The sequence below is a fragment of the Macrotis lagotis genome, chromosome 8, assembly GCF_037893015.1.
Source record: "Macrotis lagotis isolate mMagLag1 chromosome 8, bilby.v1.9.chrom.fasta, whole genome shotgun sequence".
NCBI classification, from domain to species: Eukaryota; Metazoa; Chordata; class Mammalia; order Peramelemorphia; family Peramelidae; genus Macrotis; species Macrotis lagotis.
In genome coordinates, this window is record NC_133665.1 from 148,176,522 (window position 1) to 148,195,671 (window position 19,150).

Below are 19,150 nucleotides of genomic sequence, written 5' to 3' on the forward strand. Positions count from 1 at the left end.
TGAATCATCTGCCAGATTGTAGATATCCAAAACAAGCTCATCAATCTTAAAAAAAAAACAGCAGAAATGGGGCATAACTAAATACTCCTTGGACAAGTTTTGAGTAGTTTTCTATCCATGGTATTGATCTTTCATCATTCATTAGTGGCATATTTCTTTTCTCTAAACATGAATTATATACTAAACCACAGGTAACTGAAAAAATATAAATACTTCCCTTGGGAATGTCTCTTAATACTTGCTTATTTATAAGCCACCCTACTCTACCCTAAAGCCCACCTAAAATCATGAACTATTTTTCCCTTCAATAGAGTTTTTGTGCTGTACTGGTAAGAGTCAAAGAAGGGTCACTTTGATTAAATCAACTTCAAGAACAGTTCTACATTTGATTCATAATCCATCAAAATCCAAATCTAATAGAAAATAGCTATATTGGTATTGTAGTACAAAGCTTCTAAGTGGACAGAATAGATGGGAATAGATGCAAAAAATACTTTTTAGAACATGGATATATTCAATCCACTGATTTGTAGAATACACTAGAAACAAGTATGAAAGCTCTTAATCTGCTTTTAAACAAGCAGGATTCTATGATACATTTATGAATAGGGATTAAAACAGACCCTCCACATAAAGCGTGAAGAGGAAATAACTTAAACTAAATGCTCAAAAACTAGCCTAAAGCCTTATCCCACATAGTAGTTTTTCAGTTCAATTAAAAAAAAACATGAAGATGCATATTTGGCAGAAGACATTGAATCTTTTTTTTTTCCTTAGGTTTTTGCAAGGCAAATGGGGTTAAGTGGCTTGCCCAAGGCCACACCGCTAGGTAATTATTACGTTTCTGAAGTCGGATTTGAACCCAGGTGCTCCTGACTCCAAGGCCTCTGCACCACCTAACCACCCCTAAGACATTGAATCTTAATCAATTCTTAGTTTTGTTTTTGTTGTTGTTAATGAAGCTATTTTTCTTTGGTTTGGCTTTATAAAAAAAAAAGCCAATTTTTAAAGGAAACTTTTAAGAAGAATAATTTTTTCAACTGATTTGAAATCATGGGATATGAAAGTCAGAAGAGCTCTGAGACTTTGTGCATTACAAATCCCTCCCTCACTTTACATGGAAGGAAAATAAGATAGAAAAAAAATTCATTGATTCATTCGACTTTATAAAGGGCATTTATGTTGGAGTCCATATGAGAATTCCAATGTTGTCATTTCTAGTCATGTTTTTTTTTTTTTTTCCCTAAACCCTAACCCCTGAAATTCCCTTACACTGTATCAAGAAAAACTCTCAGAAAGCAAAGTCATCCGAGAAGATACTGTGATTATGGAGAAAAGGGAGTATTTTCACTTTCCTTACTTATCATCTAGGATTCATAGTAGCAATGATGGAAATAAATCATTAGGGCCATATTAGATATTTTCTGTTGGATCTTCCACATCTGATCAAATGAAGTAAGTCATTCGAAATTCAAATATTTTTAATTAAAGGCTATTTGAATTATAACTATTTTTTAACACTTTGATGTAGTTGCTAATTTTCTTTTCTTTTTTAAGTTGTGGTTGTTTTTTGTGGAAGGCAGTGGGGTTAAGTGACATGTCCAAGATCACACAGCTAGGTGCCCCAACTATTTATGTTTTAAGGCAATGTACTTATCAAAAATAATTCTAAAACAGAAGAAATGCTTTCTGAAACAGTTCAAATTTGGTATTTTAGTGACTGAGCCGAAGAATTTCTGAGTTTTTCCTGCAAAAGAACAAAATAATCTACTCAGGGTGTCATGGAAGTTCATGTGATAGAGGCATTCTAAAATCAGAGTTAATATCTATAGTTTTAAAGCAAGAACTCTGAATTAGAATAATTGTAAGTGTCTGTGGCTTTGGAGAACATTTTTTTAAATGATAATGAAGGAAACAATTTTGTGTTTGAGCAAGTGATTAATGTTCACTTTAAAAGGTAAATAAATAGCTCTGTGCTTGGGTAAAGTGGTAGCGTTATCTGAATTATGATCTGAATTATGCATTTTGAATACAGTTAGGGTTGGTGGTTGGATGACAAGTAATCATGTGCTATTCCTAGACATGTTTAACATTTGGAAATGACAAATTTGAACTTACCTTATGGAACTCATTTTTAAATTTCTCAATATAGTGTATTTTCTCAGGTTTTATTTTTTGCTACTAAAGTTTTGGAAGATATAGGCATTAAGGAAGTTAATTTTTTGGGACTTTTGCTTGGAAAAGAGTTACAGTAATTATTATTATGTTTCTAAGAAACACAATTTGGCCCATGTGCCAGAAAGTATCCATATCTTTTCTATAAGTGGTGGCCTCAAAATTAGAGTTTATATCTGAATAGATATTTAAGTGTGGCAAAGAGTTTTCCTCTTTTTTCTACCTTCCTGTCAAAAAGTAATCCAAGTAAATTTAAATTATAGAAAAATATTTTTTGTAAGAAGGAGTGTTCCCTGTGTTGAGGGTTGAAATCCTCTGATGTTTCATAGCCCTTAATCAGAATGGGCCACTCTCTAAGGTTATAAATAGAAGAGCAAGTCAATTGATGGAGGAGCTGCCTCACCAGAATTTCTCTTTTCTCAGTGATTTGATAGCTCTAATCCAAAACAAGCAAACAAGCAAAAAAACAGGATGGGGGAGGGGAGAGAGAGAGAGAAAGGGAAGCATTAGATGTGAGAATTCTTCTAGAAAAAAAAGGGGGGTTTTTTGGCTATAAAGCATTTACCAGATTTTTTTCCTCTTTCACACTATTAAAGTTCTAATGGATTTTGTTTAATTATTTGATTGCCTCTGGAGAGGGGAAGTTAAATAAAAAGTCTACATAGAGATCTTAATTACTCTAGAAATTAATTACTTGTAAAAATAGTAACAGTAGTAGAAGTAGTAATAGCTGTAGTGGTGGTGATGGTGGTGGTAGTAGTAATAAGAATAGCAACAGTAACAACAGTATTACTACTACTATTACTACTACTATAACTATTACTACTACTACTACTACTACTACTACTACTACTACTACTACTACTACTACTACTACTACTACTACTACTACTAAAAATAAAAGTATTTCCAGATCATGGCAGGACAGACAGGCCTAACGAGTGATGTGTAGGCAATTTTCATCTAGCTAAAGGTAATTGTTTTATGCAGAAAGAAGAAAATGGTAATGATTATTGTCTTTTTAGCCTTATTAGATCATGAAGACCATTTGAAAAGTCCTGTGCATCCTGCACTGAGGCAGTGAGGTGTTATTGTGAATAAAATACTGGACTTGAAATCTGAATGACTATATTTCCTATCTTCACTCAAAATACCTTTTTAGCAGTCTTAGCTTGAATAAGTCACTTAATCTCTCAATCTCAGCATCTATACCTGTAAAAATATGGATAATAATGTCACATATAAATTGTGAGATTTAAATGAGATAAAATATGCCAAGCATTTTGCAAATGTTAAAGTTTATATAAATAAAAACCACATCAGAAGTTTGAGGCTTGTATCTGTCTATATGTAGATTTATACATACATGTTCACACAGATATTTATCTCCATATGTATCATAAAGTTCTATATAAATACTGATTATTTTTTATTATTTTAAGTGGAATGAGTATCTATATTAACAAAATTGTAGGTCCCTTAAAGTATGGAAGTCTTTGTGTGAACATTCTAGTGATATTTAGAGAAAGAAGAGATTTCAAAAATTATATAGCTGTACCAGTGTGTGTCTGCAGAACAAATGTCCGCTGTAACCTGGTCCCAGAAACACAACATCATTCTAATAGGACTGAAAATTTATGCAAAAAATAATAAAACAATTTTTCTGTAGTCTTTCATGTTAAAATAGATTCAAGTCCTCTCTACCTTGGGTGGTATCATATGTTAGGTAAATAATTGCTCCACTTATTCATTCAACTCTTTAAAATAACAAAAGTAATTGCAAAGTAATTGTACACTTCACTCTGCTAAATTCTAGAATCCTCTAAGATTTAGAAGTCTGTGTATATAGTCTCAGAGATCATAGGTTTAAAGTGGAAGGGCCTTCAAGAAGCAATCTAACCTGGTCCCTTCCTCATTTTACACTTGAGTAACTCAATTCAAGGGAAGTTAAGTGACATGTCTATAGGCAGTCAGGTCTTAAGGGTCATCTGTGGGATTTGAACTCATCTTTCCATTCCTGAACCCATGCATTTTCCATTGTACTATGCCACCTGGTCTCTATGGAAGAGAAGGAGGAAATTCTATATGAAATCAAGTCATTTTTATAATGTTCAACATTCTCCCCACCACTGTCTAGGACAAAACCCATTGCACTCCATATGTTCTGTGGCTACATTAATATACTTAGAACACTATTTACTGCAGCCAGGGCCAGTGCTTGTATTTACCTGGGCAATCATGCATAACCTTCTAAATAACACACAGTAGTTTTGTTCCAGGACTCATTCGAGCATATAATAGAGTTTCAATGAGTTGCAATTTTGTGCTTAAGGGATATTTTGGGCAGTTGTTTTCCTGTTTAAGCTGGGTCAGTATATTTGTGCTTTGATAGAATGACTGAATCAGGTTTCATCACGCAACATCAGGTTTGCTGCGTTGAACCTCACTCATCTCAAGAAAGGCCAATCAAAAGCAAGTTAGATAGTATATAAGGCTACACAGAAAGCTTGTTCTCATAAGCAAGAATTCATATGAGTTACGAGCAAGTGAAAACCCTAAAACATGACTGTGATAATGCCTTTAATTTCTATCATCAATAGTAGTTAGTATTTTATATTGTTTCAAGACATACAAAGCACTTTATACAAATTTACATCTGCTATTCTCCCTAGTTTTAACTCTTTGCTTTACTCAAGACAAATTCACTATTTCTAAACACAAGACTTTGTGGCTAACTAAACCCTTGATTGACATCACTTCCCTCAGACTTTTATTCCATCTTATTGGAGGGCTAGAGAGCGGAGTACTATACTCCTGGCAACGTTTTCCTTTATACTAGCAGGAACTGGAAACCCAATTTCTTCTACTTGCATCTATCTGCTAGTCGGTCTCATTTCAGTTTCACAGAACAAGATGCCCCCATTCCAGGTACCCCTTGTGCGACACTCCTTTCTTTTCCTCTTTTGTCTGTTGTCTTATTTTTTAAATTTGTAAATTCCTTGAGAATATATAATGGCTACCCCTCACATGGAAAAATTTGTGGCACATGACAGGTACTCTGTAAATGTGCATTATATTGGAATGAGTTATTTAATCTTCACAATAATCTCTGAAGATGATAGAATCCTCTCTCTCTCTCTCTCTCTCTCTCTCTCTCTCTCTCTCTCTCTCTCCCCTCTTTCTCTTCCTCTTGTTCTCTTGCAATTTTTAAGTCTTTAATCTCATGATATGACAGAATTTTTTTAAAGAGACATGGAAAACAGACATGATCACAGTTTTGGTATGTAGAGAAACTAATGAGCACTATCTAAACTAGCTGTACTATCAATGATGTCTTCATACCATCATGGCACTTTCTGAGCTACTGAGATCACACATAAGCTTAGGCTGTTTAAGCTAATGAGTTTTCGAAATGACATGCTGCATAATTGTATGGAAGGGTAACTAGAACTCTTTTCCTTCTTCTTCAACAAAAAAATGCACCAATCTCCTTGTAATCTTTCTCTAGGGCAAACATATTATACAATAACTCAGATACCTCTCCTTCCCACATACCAATGAACAAAGACATGCTTGGCATTAATCAGATAGAATTTGTGGTCCAGACAAACCTAGGCCTCAGGAGTGGCTTTGGTGTTGCTTATCATGCACACAGTCCAGTTGACCTTGGCCAGGTCAACACCATTGGTCACAGTGGCAGATTGGTAATTGAATTCAACCTTGAAGTCACTTGGGCATCAAATCACAAACCAGATGCTATATTTTGTCTTCATAGTGGCAGTAAAAGCATTTACATCTTTGGGAACCTTATCACCAAGGTAGAGCAGGCAGCAGGCCATGTATTTACAGTATTGAGGAGTCACATTTCATCATGTAGTGACTAGGCTCAAAGCATAGTAGGCTTTCTCAGCAGAGATGACTAGGTTATATGTGGACAGAAGGAAATAAATGTAGAGATAAAGTATGCATGTTGGTCTGGAATTCTGTCATATCAGCAGTCAGAGCTCCATCAAATTGGAGAGAAGCAGTGACAAGGCAGTTTGACCAAAAAGGTGATTCATATTAGTGTAGGCTGAGCATTCAATATTAATATTTTTGCCACAGATATCATAGATGGCCTCGTTCTGTATCATGAAGGCACAATCAGAAGGCTGCAGGGTGGTCTGAAAGGTCAAAATGGAATTGTAGAGCTCAACTACAGCTGTAGAAACCTGAGGGGTTAGATAAACGGAGAATTCCAACTTGGAATTCTTGCAATAATCAATGGACAGATGTTCTTTCAGCAGAAAGATGAAATCAGAACCCCAAATTGTTGAAAACCAAGTAACTAATACACAGGAAAAAAACTCCCAAATTTCATGACTACTTTATAAATATTACCTCTTATGTATCTCTTTCCCTCAATCCTAATTACTCATATTCAACATTACTAATTTGTAAATATCCTTAATAAAATATGTATGTAAAATCCTAATCTGACTATTCCCTACTGAGGGGAAGGGGTGTGCAAAGGGAGGGTGGAGGAAATTTTTGTAACTTGGAAATTTGTGTGTACAAATGGATGAAAATAAATAAATAATTTTTTAAATTAAAAATAAAAAAGAAATCCAAGTAACTGAGGATCTGTTCATTGGTTTGCCACTTTCCAAATTCTGTCTGGGACCAGACCTGTGATATCCCTGTCAATAGTACAATGCTCATAACAATAATCATTTGAAGCATCATCGTTGCAAGTGATTAGTTTTCAGGTTGGAACAGCTGGCAGTAGGTTTTGGTAGGAACTTCATCAATGACATATGGTTTCAGATATATAAACAGTTTTCTGGGGATGTGTTTGCCAACCCTTGTTTAACTGAAGAAAGTACATAGGAGGTCATCGCTTTCCAAAATGGTCTTGTCATTTTTCATATGCTCATCTTGCCTAATACTGTGCTCCAAGCAGGCAATGACAATCTGGACATCCCTTCGGCTATTGTGGATAGAGATGTGATCTTGCATAGTGGTCAGTGAGTTAAGCTGTGACTTTGATGGCCAGAGTAGGATTACCAGCTTCTCATTACAACCCTCAATAAGCAAAGTTAAAATTTTATCTTTAAGTTGCTCCTATCAAAATGTAAAATGGAAAGCCTTTTATATTTCAAGTAAGCTAATATCATTCATTAAAAGCATAACATGAACTTGGTAATGTTCATTATTATGAACAAATATTTATGTTATTATATAGTAACCATTGGGGGTGGCTAGGTGGCACAGTGGATAGAGTACCAGTCCTGGAGTCATGAGTACCTGAGTTCAATTCTGGTCTCAGACACTTAATGATTACCTAGCTGTGTGGCCATGGGCAAGCCACTTAATCCCATTTCCCTTGCAAAAAAAAAAACCCTATATAGTAAGCATTGTGTTAAATATTAAGGTCCATTAAATGTTCGAATTTTAGAAGACTTTGCCATTGGAGTGGGGGGATAAGATATATAAAAGGAAAACAACTAAATTATGGGGCAAATGTCCAATAATCCAATGTCCAATAAATGTCCTATGGTGGAGAGGATTGGCATGTTAGTGAGGAAATCGTCCAATGGGAAAATTTATCAATTTGTCAAGTGGTTTCCTCTCTCGTACCTTTTCTCTGCTTATACCTTTTAAGTAATATTCACTTACTGTGAACTTCCTTGGAATAGTATGTACTTCCAAAAATATCTTAAAGTATCAAATTTTAAGAAAAAGTATGTAAAGGGGATGCCCTTGAAGCCAGATTTTTGAACCTATAAAGCTTTGTAGGTCCTTGGATGTGTTAAACCTATGTATTCAGAGAGATAAAGAGAAAAGAACAGAAAATGAGAAACAGAAGTATTTGGACACAATCTCGTGATGTCTTCATTTTATAGATAAGGAAAAAAACATCAAGGGAATCTAAATGACTAGCCTATGGTCACATGCCTAACAAAGATCATTGAAATTTTTGAACCCAAACTTCTGACTCCAGTATGAATTTCTCACTGGGAATGACTTAGTTCGTTTTGGAGTCTTTGTTCATGACTTTCAAATCTCTTTTGAAACTGTTTAGGCAATATTTATGATTATGCATTAATGAGTCCTCATGGGAGCTTCACTAGTTAAGCATAAATTCCCTTCCCTTGGTTCAAAAGCTGTTGACAATTGTTGATAAAATTAATGAATCAAATTGTCAGTCTTACCTTTTTAAGTTCTGTCATTTTACATTATTTTAACCCATCTTCATGATCTTATAGAAGGCAAAATAGAGCAAAGAGTAGAATGTGGAATGAGAGGTTCTGAATTCAAACCATAACTCTGGCCAATAATATGCAAGTGATCTTTCAATTAGCTTCTATAACTTTCAGTTTCTTCAATGTAAAGTAAAAGGAGGTATACTAGCTCGTGCCATGGGTAATTTCTTCTTCTAAAATCAATTCACTATTTACAAATTCACTATTTGTTTTTAACAATTCTTTTAAAAAATTAGTCCTAATTATACTTATGAAATCATGCAAAAAAGTTTCCAATTAGTCTTATTACACAAAAATAAAATAAGAAAATTATACTTAAATTTGCGCTCAGAGCTCATCAGTCCATTGTCTGGAGCTAAATAGCTTGAAAATTTGGGGGGTTTTGCTTTCCATTATAAGTCTTTTGTAATTGGCTAGGATTATTGTATTGATCAGAGTGGCTCAGAGTTGAATATCATAACAACATTGGTTTTGTTGTGTATGGTAATCTTCTGCTTCTCACTTCACTTTACAACAATTCATTTAGGTATTCTTATGTTTTGTTTTTCTTTTTTTCTGAAAATATTTATCATTTATTATAGTACAATAGTATTGTATCACAAGCATATACTATGACTTGTGAAATCATTCCTCAATTGATTTAAAGAATTATGAATTCAAACACCACATATTTGAAAAAATGGATAAAGTTGGAGTCCTAACAAATTGTTTCACTGACATGAAAATTATCTTGATGTCTAAACCATGGAAAGCAAAGAAAGTAAAATCATAAATCAATTTCTCTAATGAATTTAGAAAAAATAAAATATTACAAGAAAAATTACAACAATATATCACTTAGATCATACACTATGACTAGGTGAGATTTATACAAGGAAGGCAGGACTGGTTAAAGATTAGCAAATTTCAAGCATAACTGATCATATAATAATTAAAAACTACAGAGTCATATGATTATTTCAATAGATCCTGAAAAAGCTCTCTATAAAATACAACAAACATTCCTATTAAAAATGCTAGAAAACATAAGAATCAGTGGGACCTTTCTTGAAATAATTAATATCCATCTAAAAATCAAGAGAAAGCATTATCTACAATGGGAAGAAAATTGATGCCTTCCCAATAAGATCAGGCTTGAACCAAGAACACCCATTAAAAAAAACTATTAGTTAATATTATCCTAGAAAGGCATAGCAATAAGAGAAGAACTAGTTGAAACAATGAACAACTTTAAGTAAATTTGCAGTATAGAAAAAAAAATCCACCTAAATCATCAGAATTTCTATACTACCAACAAAATCAAGTAATTAAATTAAAAATAATTACAGATATATAAAATACCGGGGGTTCTATCTGCCTAGATAAATGAAGGACAATATAAATAAATAAGAAAGCATCTCTCAGACAAATACAGATTTTAAATTTGGAGAAATATCAATTTCATATTGATAGACTGAGTTAATATAATAAAAATGACAATTATATATAAATTTAGTTACTCTATTCAGTGCCATACCAATCAAACTACCAAAGAACTAATCTAACGAGCTAGTAAAATAAAAACAAAATTATTATTGTCCAAAAGGACAAATATTTTAAGGGCATCAATTTTAAATATCTGAAAGGAGATTTCAGAGCAGTAACAGATTCAAACTATATTAAAAAAAAGCAATGATTATTAAAAGTGTGATCCTGGCTAAGAAATAGTATTACATGATTGTATTAGATTAAGCAATCAATAATAATATAATAACCATATATATGGTTATTTTATATATAATAATAAATAACTTATAATATAATATTAAATTACCATAGTACTATAGTGTTTGAAAATTTCAAAGATCTAAACTTTAGGGTCATGTAAATGGAAAAGAATCTTTCAACTGTAAACCATAGAAATTCATCCTGGAGACGAGAATCTTGAAACATTAAAGAATCACAATAGAAAATATTTTTGCAGTTAGCAAAATTTGGAATCAGGAAAACTTGAATATGAAATGCATCTCTGACATTTACTAAGACATCAAATTTAACTTTCTGCAACTATAAAATGGCCACATTTATCTAACAAAGATGCTGTGACGATTAAATGAGAATGCATGTGAATTACTTCGCAAATTTTAAAAGATAGTTAAATAGGTAGATAAATGGATATATAGAGAGACAGAGAGAGAGATAGAGAGAGAGATGGATGGATGGATGGATGGATGGATGGATGGATGGATGGATGGATGGATGGATGGATGAGGATGGATGGATGAGGGATGGGTAGATGGGTGGATGGATGGATGGATGGATAGATAGATAGAAAGATAGAGATAGATAGACAGATAGATTAGATAGGTAGGTAGATGGGTAGGTAGATATTATCAGCAAGATGAACCCCTACTTCTAATGCAAAATCTCATATGACATTAGTCAAATGGTTCATATATTTATTCCCTCTAATGAGGCAGAACAGCAAGTCAACCAAGCCCACTCATTCTGTCTGACTCTTCTCCATGCCTCCCAATTTGCTTGCCACAGGTCATCCATCAAACACACTGGAGACCTTGTTTGCCTTCTGTTTACATTATAGGCATACTGACTGATCACTCAGACTGTCATTTTGTCATTCCTTGACCTTTTCAAGTAATCAACCCAGATTCTTCTCTTATCTGATTCTTTAACTAAAACTTTCCACATAAAATCCTCTTAGGAGTATTTCACAAACATTATGTGTCATCCTAATACTTCCTGTGACATATTTATTTTTGATCACCAAGAACACAGAAGTAGCTGTTGAATCATAATCATCATTTTTTAAAGGCAAATGTGATTAAGTGGCTTGCCCAAGGCCACACAGCTAGGTAATTATTAAGTGTCTGAGACCAAATTTGAACCCAGGTACTCCTGACTCCAAGGCCAGTGCTTTATCCATTATGACACCTAGCCTCCCCACCCTCTTTCATTTCTTTACAACTTTGTGATGTTTACTGACTGTCAGAAGAAACCTCAATAGAAATATGAGAACGGAGAAGGAAGGTTTCAAAAAGGATTTACAAAACTTAACAAAGGGGTTACATTTACTCATATGATTGAAAGATACAAAGAATATAAGATATAATTATTTTATTGCTCATTTTAGAATATTTAATTATTTTTAAAAATAAATCTTAAATGACAGGCATTGAAAAGAAATCTATCATAAATTAAGATAACACAAAATTCATTTACTAAGGAATCCATTAAAGTAACTTTTTAAAAAGCTTTCTGATTGGCAGGCAAGTGATTCTGACCATCATTTCATCATGTTATCTCCATTTTGACCAAAATATCCATCTTTCACTTACCAGAACCATCCACCTATAGAATGCCAAGTTCTGATATGTGAACATTCATCTTATCTGGTCTAAAACTATTTCTTGGTGATACTATATGATATAGTTTACCTTATCCAACACTACTACTATCCAGTTCTTTTTGATATGATCTTCTCCTATAAGAATTTCAGTTCTTGAGGGTAAGGAAGATTTTTCTTGTTTTTTCCTCTGTATTATTAGTGTTTAGCACATCATAATCACTTTATAAATTTTTTATCTATATGTTTATTATTTATAAAACAATGAGATAATGTGTATATATATTTGCATGTAAATTCTTAAACACTCACATATATCTGCTATTCTTATGTTGCAGGTTCCAAATGATAGGCTTTCAAACAGGTGACAGTCCTCTAGAGATTCTTCTTCATGGCTTTTTTAAAATATTAATCGCAAAAAATTCCCAGAATGTCACAAGCTATGTTCACTTAGATCTATTGAATGATTCAAAAGTTATTGTTCTAAAAATTAAAATAGAAAAAAACTAAAATGAAAAAACAAATGTCTATTTTCAGACATAACATATGGAAGAGACTCAGCAGATAAGAATATATTTTTGGGTGATGTACAAAAATCTTATAACTAAGAGGATGAGTAAGTTGGACTGCATTTGGGCAGTACTTTTAAAAGTTCCATGATGATCCCTATCAAAAGACTAACCTTGTCAATATAACTATTTTATCTATTTTTGGTTTTTGCATGACTAAGGGGGTTAAGTGATTTGCCCAATATTACATAGTTAAGTAAAGTATTAAGTGTCTGAGGTCATAGTTGAACTCAAGTCCTCCTTGTTCCAGGGTCTGTTCTCTATCCATTATGCCACCTAACTGCCCCAAGCATAACTATTTTAACAATGATATTGTATGACTACAAATAATAGAGTTTAATTTATGGTGAATCAAATTTTGAGTGAACTAAAGATCAATGAAGAGAGATTCATATAATTTTTCAATCAAGGTATGCATATTTTCAATAAAAATCTATTCCTAAGAAGAAATTCAAGGGAAAGATGTTTTAAAGGCATAACTGAAAAAGGAAGTAGGTTCATCATGTATTGATACCAAGGAATAACACAGAGAACTCTCAAAGTGTTGAAAAAAATAGAGAGAGATCACTACACAGGGAGCTATAATGAAGAAAAAAATAGAAGAATATGGAGAAAATCAAACAGGATCAGGAGGCAATGATGAGCTGCAATGTGCCTTAATGGAGAGTCAATACATTCATGAGCTCCATGGATCACTTGAAATGCTGATATTTTCAGATTTTCAATAATGGTATATGAGCACAATTGCATAGAAGATTTGAATGTGACTTTTATCAGGAAAAGTATTGGACATCCAGTCACTATGCCTTTAGTTAACTTTGAAGTCATTTTTTTAACAAATCTTTTTTTTAGGTCTAATCTTACTTTCATTTTCTTTTCTTAGGGAAAGGAAATACTTCACAAAATATGGGAAAGAAAATGAAGTATAAAAAATTCCCTTCACACATATTAATAACAAACACTATCAGCAGGACTGAAAACCTCTTCCAAGCATCAACAATTGAAAAGCAGAGATTTTCAAAGATTAAGTGGAACTGAAATTCCTCAAACCCTGACTGATGGATTAATTTAAGTTGTGAAGGTAACAAGGTCTGCGAATATGTACCGATTTCTCAAACAGAATGAAAACAGCCCTATTTTATTAACCATGATAATTGAGTTCTCTTTGAGTTGACACAATTTTTCTTTCTTTTTTCCTTTAACATTAACTTCAATGCTCTAAAAAAAGGTTATTTCTATTTTCTAAAGTAAACTGTAGAGGGGTAGCATGGTGAATTATCCAGTCATGGTGACCTGTGATCAAATACTGCATCTAATATGGAAGATCTATATAGCTCTGTGGAAGTCATAATAAGAAATGAACTAAAAATCATGTAAAGGCTTAAAATGAATAATTTTGTAATAAACTCTAAGTTCTCAGGCAAAAGTTAGAGAATTCCATTTATTGACTATATCAAAAAAGCAGTATGTAAACTTCTTCAGAGCAGGAATTGTTCTATCTTTATCTTACATTCCTCTTTAAATTTTTGAATACCAAATTTTCCATTCCTTCTTTACTTCCTCCCTCACCAGTATAATTACTGGTATTCAATCTGATATAAGTTACACATGTGCAATCATGTAAAATATTTTTATTATTATATTTTAATTGCATCAAATTGCTTCTAGACAAAATATTCAAAACATTTAAAACTTTATTCTCATTGTGCCTAATTATCTTAGGATGAAATAAATTGATATTATAACATAAATATGTTATTATTTAAACTCTAACAATTTTTTGTCTAGTATTTAGGAATTTTAAGACACCACTGTATACAATTCTAGGTAAAAGTGTTAGAATTTCATCTAGTCCATATCATTCATTTTTCATCATCCCTCAGATAAATGAAGAAACTGAATGTGAGGGTCTGTATAATTGATTTAATTCTCATTTCACTTTCCTACTCAAGGGCATATCTGGAAATTACCCTACTGAAAAAAAAGGTATCAATAAAAGGGAATAAATTAAAATGGTGAATAGATCCCGAATTTAGTTAGGGTCACAGAGTGTTCTTACATTTACAATCTAAGTATGTAATGAACATAAAAGTGGGGCTTAGACAGTGTCTTAGAAAATTCTGAATGTTGTCCTATTACTAAGAATCTTATTGTTATTTAAGCACTGAATCATGGAATTTTGTTGCAGTGGCCTTCTGTTGATTCAAGTCTGAGAGCAAAAATGTGAGAACTGCCTGTGTTCTGACCTAATTCATCTCAGCAAATGTCAGAACTAGGACTGAAGTACAGATGTGAAAACTGGTTGATTTTGGCAGTTTGTCTACTACACAACTTTAAGTTTTAATTTGGTTTCATTTTTCACTTTAAATCTATTCAGTTTATGTTTCTGTTAAATGGAATTTTCTCCTGGTATACTTAGGTATATAATGAAAAGAACACTTTACTTAGCATTAGAAAACCTGAATACAGTGCCAGATCTAAAACTATATAATACTGTGGCAGTCATTAAAGCTATTTGATACTGACTTATAAATAGAATGGTAGATTAATGGAGTGGATTAGGTACAAAAGAAACAGTGCTAAAGGACTCTAGTAATCTATTGTTTGATAAACCCAAAGTCTCAAGCTTCAAGGATAAGAACTAATTGTTTGACCAAAAAAACTGCTGGGGGAAATTGGAAATTGGAAAATAGTTTGGAAGAAGCAAGGCATAGACCAACATCTCACATCCCAAACCACAATAAAGCCAAAATAGATACAGAATTTGCTTATAAAGTGTGAGATCATAAACTAATTATGGGAATAAGGAATAATTTATCTGTAAGATCTATGGAAAGGGAAGGAGTTTGTGACCAAACAAGAAATAGAAAACATTATAAAATGCAAAGTGGATAATTCTGATTACATCAAATTTAAAAAATTTTGTAAAAATAAAACAAATAAATCAAGATAAGAAGGAATGCAGAAAGCTAGAAAAACAATTTTCTCAGCTTGTTTCTGATAAAGAACGTGTTTGTAAAATATAGAGAATTGTCAAATTTATAAGAATGCCAGTCATTCCCCAATTGATAAATGGTCAAAGGCAATTTTCATATGAAGAAATTAAATCTATTTATAGTCACATAAAATTATGCAAATCATTCTTAAGTACAGAAATAAAAATTAAAACAATCCTGAAGTACCACCTCACATATGAGTAACTAAAATGACAAAAATGGAAAATTATCAATGTTGGAGGGGATATGGAAAAAGTTGGACACTAATGCACTGTTTTTGGAGTTGTGAAATGATCCTTCCAATCTGGAGACGAGATCACAAGAAAGGGAACAAGATCCACATGAAAAGCAATATTTATAAAGACTCTTTTCATAGTGGCAAAGGATTAAGAAAGGAGGAGTTTTCTAGTAATTGAGAACAACTAAACAAATTATACTATATGAATGTGATGGAGTCCTGTAAGAAATTGTGAGTGGCAACACATTCAATTTTGATCAGTTAATAGCATGGAAAAGATGTAGAGATTATCAGATTGCCTTTTGTGGGTGGGAAGGGGGGGAGGGGGAAGTATAAAATTTAAAACCTTACTAAAATGATAAATAAAAGCTACTGAATATAATTGTAAAACAAATAAAATATTTATATAATCAAAAAAGAAATCATGAGTGGATGGACTTCAAAAAATCTGATAAGATTTACATGAACTGATGCTGAGTGTAGTGAGAAGAAAAAGAAAAAGCATTGTACATGTTAGCAATATTGTGAGATGATCTACAATGCTAAAAGCAGCTCCTCTCAGCAGTTAGTTATTACAGTCAATTCTAAAAGACTTATGATAGTAAATTTCATTTACATCCAGAGTGGGGAAAAGCTCAAACAAAAATTGTGTAATCTGAATATAGAACATAGTGTAATATTTTCAATTTTTAAAATCGTTTGTTAATTGTTTCCTTTTTCTCATGGTTTTTTTCCCTTTAGTTTTGATTCTTCAGTCACATTACATGCATAACCTATATCAGATTGCTCACACTCATGAGGGGGGAGAAGGGAAAGGACGGAGGTAAAAAAATGTGGAATTCAAAAGTTTACAAAAAGATGAATGTTGACAACTGTTTACATATAATTAAAAAATAAAAAGAAAATCCAAAAAAAAAAGAAAAGAAGGAAAGGAAACCTTAATACATTTACTAGTTTTGCAATTCTACTCAGACATAATTTCTTTTCAACTGAATTCCCTTATCATTATTAAAAAGATAATTACACCTAAGAGGTAGCAGGCAGTGGACAAAACAATGCAAAAGGACAGAAGTTATGAGCTATGTTTTAATTCCTGATCTGCCAACTGGTTCTCTATATGTATGAGAAGTTAATCAACATTTTTAGCACTTATTTGTTATCTATGTAAGAAGTTAGTTTAGATAAAAGTTACATTAAGTAAATATGAATGCAGTATGATTTGGTATTGAGACAGAATGCTTTGTTTTATCTTAAATTTACATTTACATTCTGCCTTCTCCCTCAATGATCCACGTACCTTTATTCATAAACTGGTATATTATAATTATATGATATAGAATAAATGATTTCTGAAGCCCCTTCTGACTCTGTTATTGTGCTATTCAATCGACTTTCTATCATTTCCTTTACCCTTTACAATACTTTTTTCTCTTTTATAAAAATATTCACTTACCAAGTGTTCTACTACTGATCCATTAAACTTATTCACTCTTTAAAGTCATTTTGAGTATCCTGGAGAGTGTCACTGATCTGATGAATCAAACTTAATCTAGTGTTATGAAATCTTTCCTTTTCTGGTTGATATATAAGTTATCAAGTTTGCTAATTTTAGGTAACAAAAACATGAAAACTTTTCTTTCAGTCTATTATGGAAAATGAGTATATCAAAAATAGAGCTCACCTTAGAACAAAAAATACTAAAAGAAAAAAGTCATAGGAAACTGAAATTTCTCTAAGAAAGTATTGTGGAGTTTGAACAAAGACCTAGGACTATTACATGTAATTAAAAAAAAAGTTGTCTTATTCTGTAATTCTGATCTATCTCATACTATATGTTTCTTCCTTAAGGATATGATTTCTCTCTCCTCACATTCAACTTAGATCAATGCATACCATAGGAATGATGTAAAGACGAGCAAACTGCCTTCTGTGGGGGATGGGGGAGGGAAGCAAGATTGGGAGAGAAATAGCAAAACTCAAAATAGATGAAACCTTTCTAAAATCAGATAGATAGATAGATAGATAGATAGATAAAGTTAAATGATATCTACTTCCCATCATAAAAGCATGTTTATGATGGAGTAGAAATTGTTCATTAATCAATGTAGGGCATTCTTTCTATTCAGTGTTTTCTATATACATGATATGCTATGTATAAAAATTGTGCAGGAACAATTTCCCATCTGCCTCAGTGTCTTTGTAAATAATGAAAAAATGTTCCTCCTTTGTGAAGCTGCCCCTCTTGAATTTGTTCAGGTCAAACTGTTCCTGGCCTAATTTTTCACATTTTCAAAGGCCACTTGTTCAGTTCCACTTTGTGATATGAAATATTGATGATAGGGCTTGATGGAGAGACTATGTCAATAACAAATATACTCTCCTTTTCAGAACAACTCAATTGTGTGTAATTCTGTCATAATAATTATGATCACTGTTGCAGGAAGTGAAAGGATCTTCATTATGGAAGGAAAATTATCTGCCAGGAAAATGGGGTTCATGTAACACTATTACTTTCAAAGAGCCTCATGTATTTTGCTTTCTTTGAGTAAAAGAATCTACCCATGGATAATTTCAAATTTGAAAAAGACATCAGTAGTCTAACCCCAAATTCAAAAGGAATTCCTTTTACCCCATACCTAATACATATCCCTAAAGGACTACAAAGAGGAGGAAATCACCCTGTTTAGGAGGAAATACCTCCCAAAATGCTCCATTCCATTTTTGGATAATCTAAATATTGGGAAATGTATCTACCTATCAAATTCTAAACTGTTCTTTTGATCATATTGTAGGACTCAAAAAGGGTACTCTCTACTTTGTAATGAATCACCATGATTTAGGATAAGAAAAAATGTTAGATAAGGGTTTTTTTTTTTTAGATTATTTAGTTGAACTTCTTTTGGGGAAACCTGAGCCCATAACAATGCAATGAATGGTCTGAAGATACAAATTCTAGGGATAATGATGTTTAATTGAATATATCTCAAAGAAACATGTCAGGGGTGATGGGGTAGTATTCTTTTCAGATTTAGCCTTCTATATTAAGTTGATTATTATAAACTAAAAGTAATAAGAAATCAGAGAAGAAACTAGATTTCAAAGCTTTCTGCTCAGTCTTCTTTCCATGACACCCCAGGTCGTTAGTGTATTCATGCCAGTTTTCAATACAAGTAAAATAGTTCCTTAAAAGACAGTCTGAATTAATGCCTAACTTTTCATTGAATACCTAGTATCTTTGCAAATCCCTAGATGATATTGTAAGGTTGCCTAACTGTAAGCTTTCCCTTGCAAAAGTTTCTCTGTAAACCATTTTATCAGCTGATATTTCTTTCTCACATGTTCTAAATGTGTATCTTTATTTTGCCTTACTCATAGAAAAACCAACATTCAAGAAAGGACCTGATAACCCAATTATCAATTTCTACATATCAATTGATCTGTGATCTCTTTTATCACAGATAGCATCTTTTGTCTTTCTTGTGGTTGATCATATATAAATTAGTCACATGAAATGTGATCAACATACTATTACCTAGTTCTTTTTTAAAATTAAATGGGTACTAAGGGAAAACCAGATCATCTGT

General features: G+C 32.5%; 1 pseudogene; it reads right to left on the reverse strand.

Annotated features, from left to right (window-relative positions):
• Positions 1-5,641: 5,641 nt before the first annotated feature.
• On the reverse strand, positions 5,642-7,083 carry LOC141496558 (tubulin alpha-1A chain-like; annotated as a pseudogene).
• Positions 7,084-19,150: the final 12,067 nt, after the last annotated feature.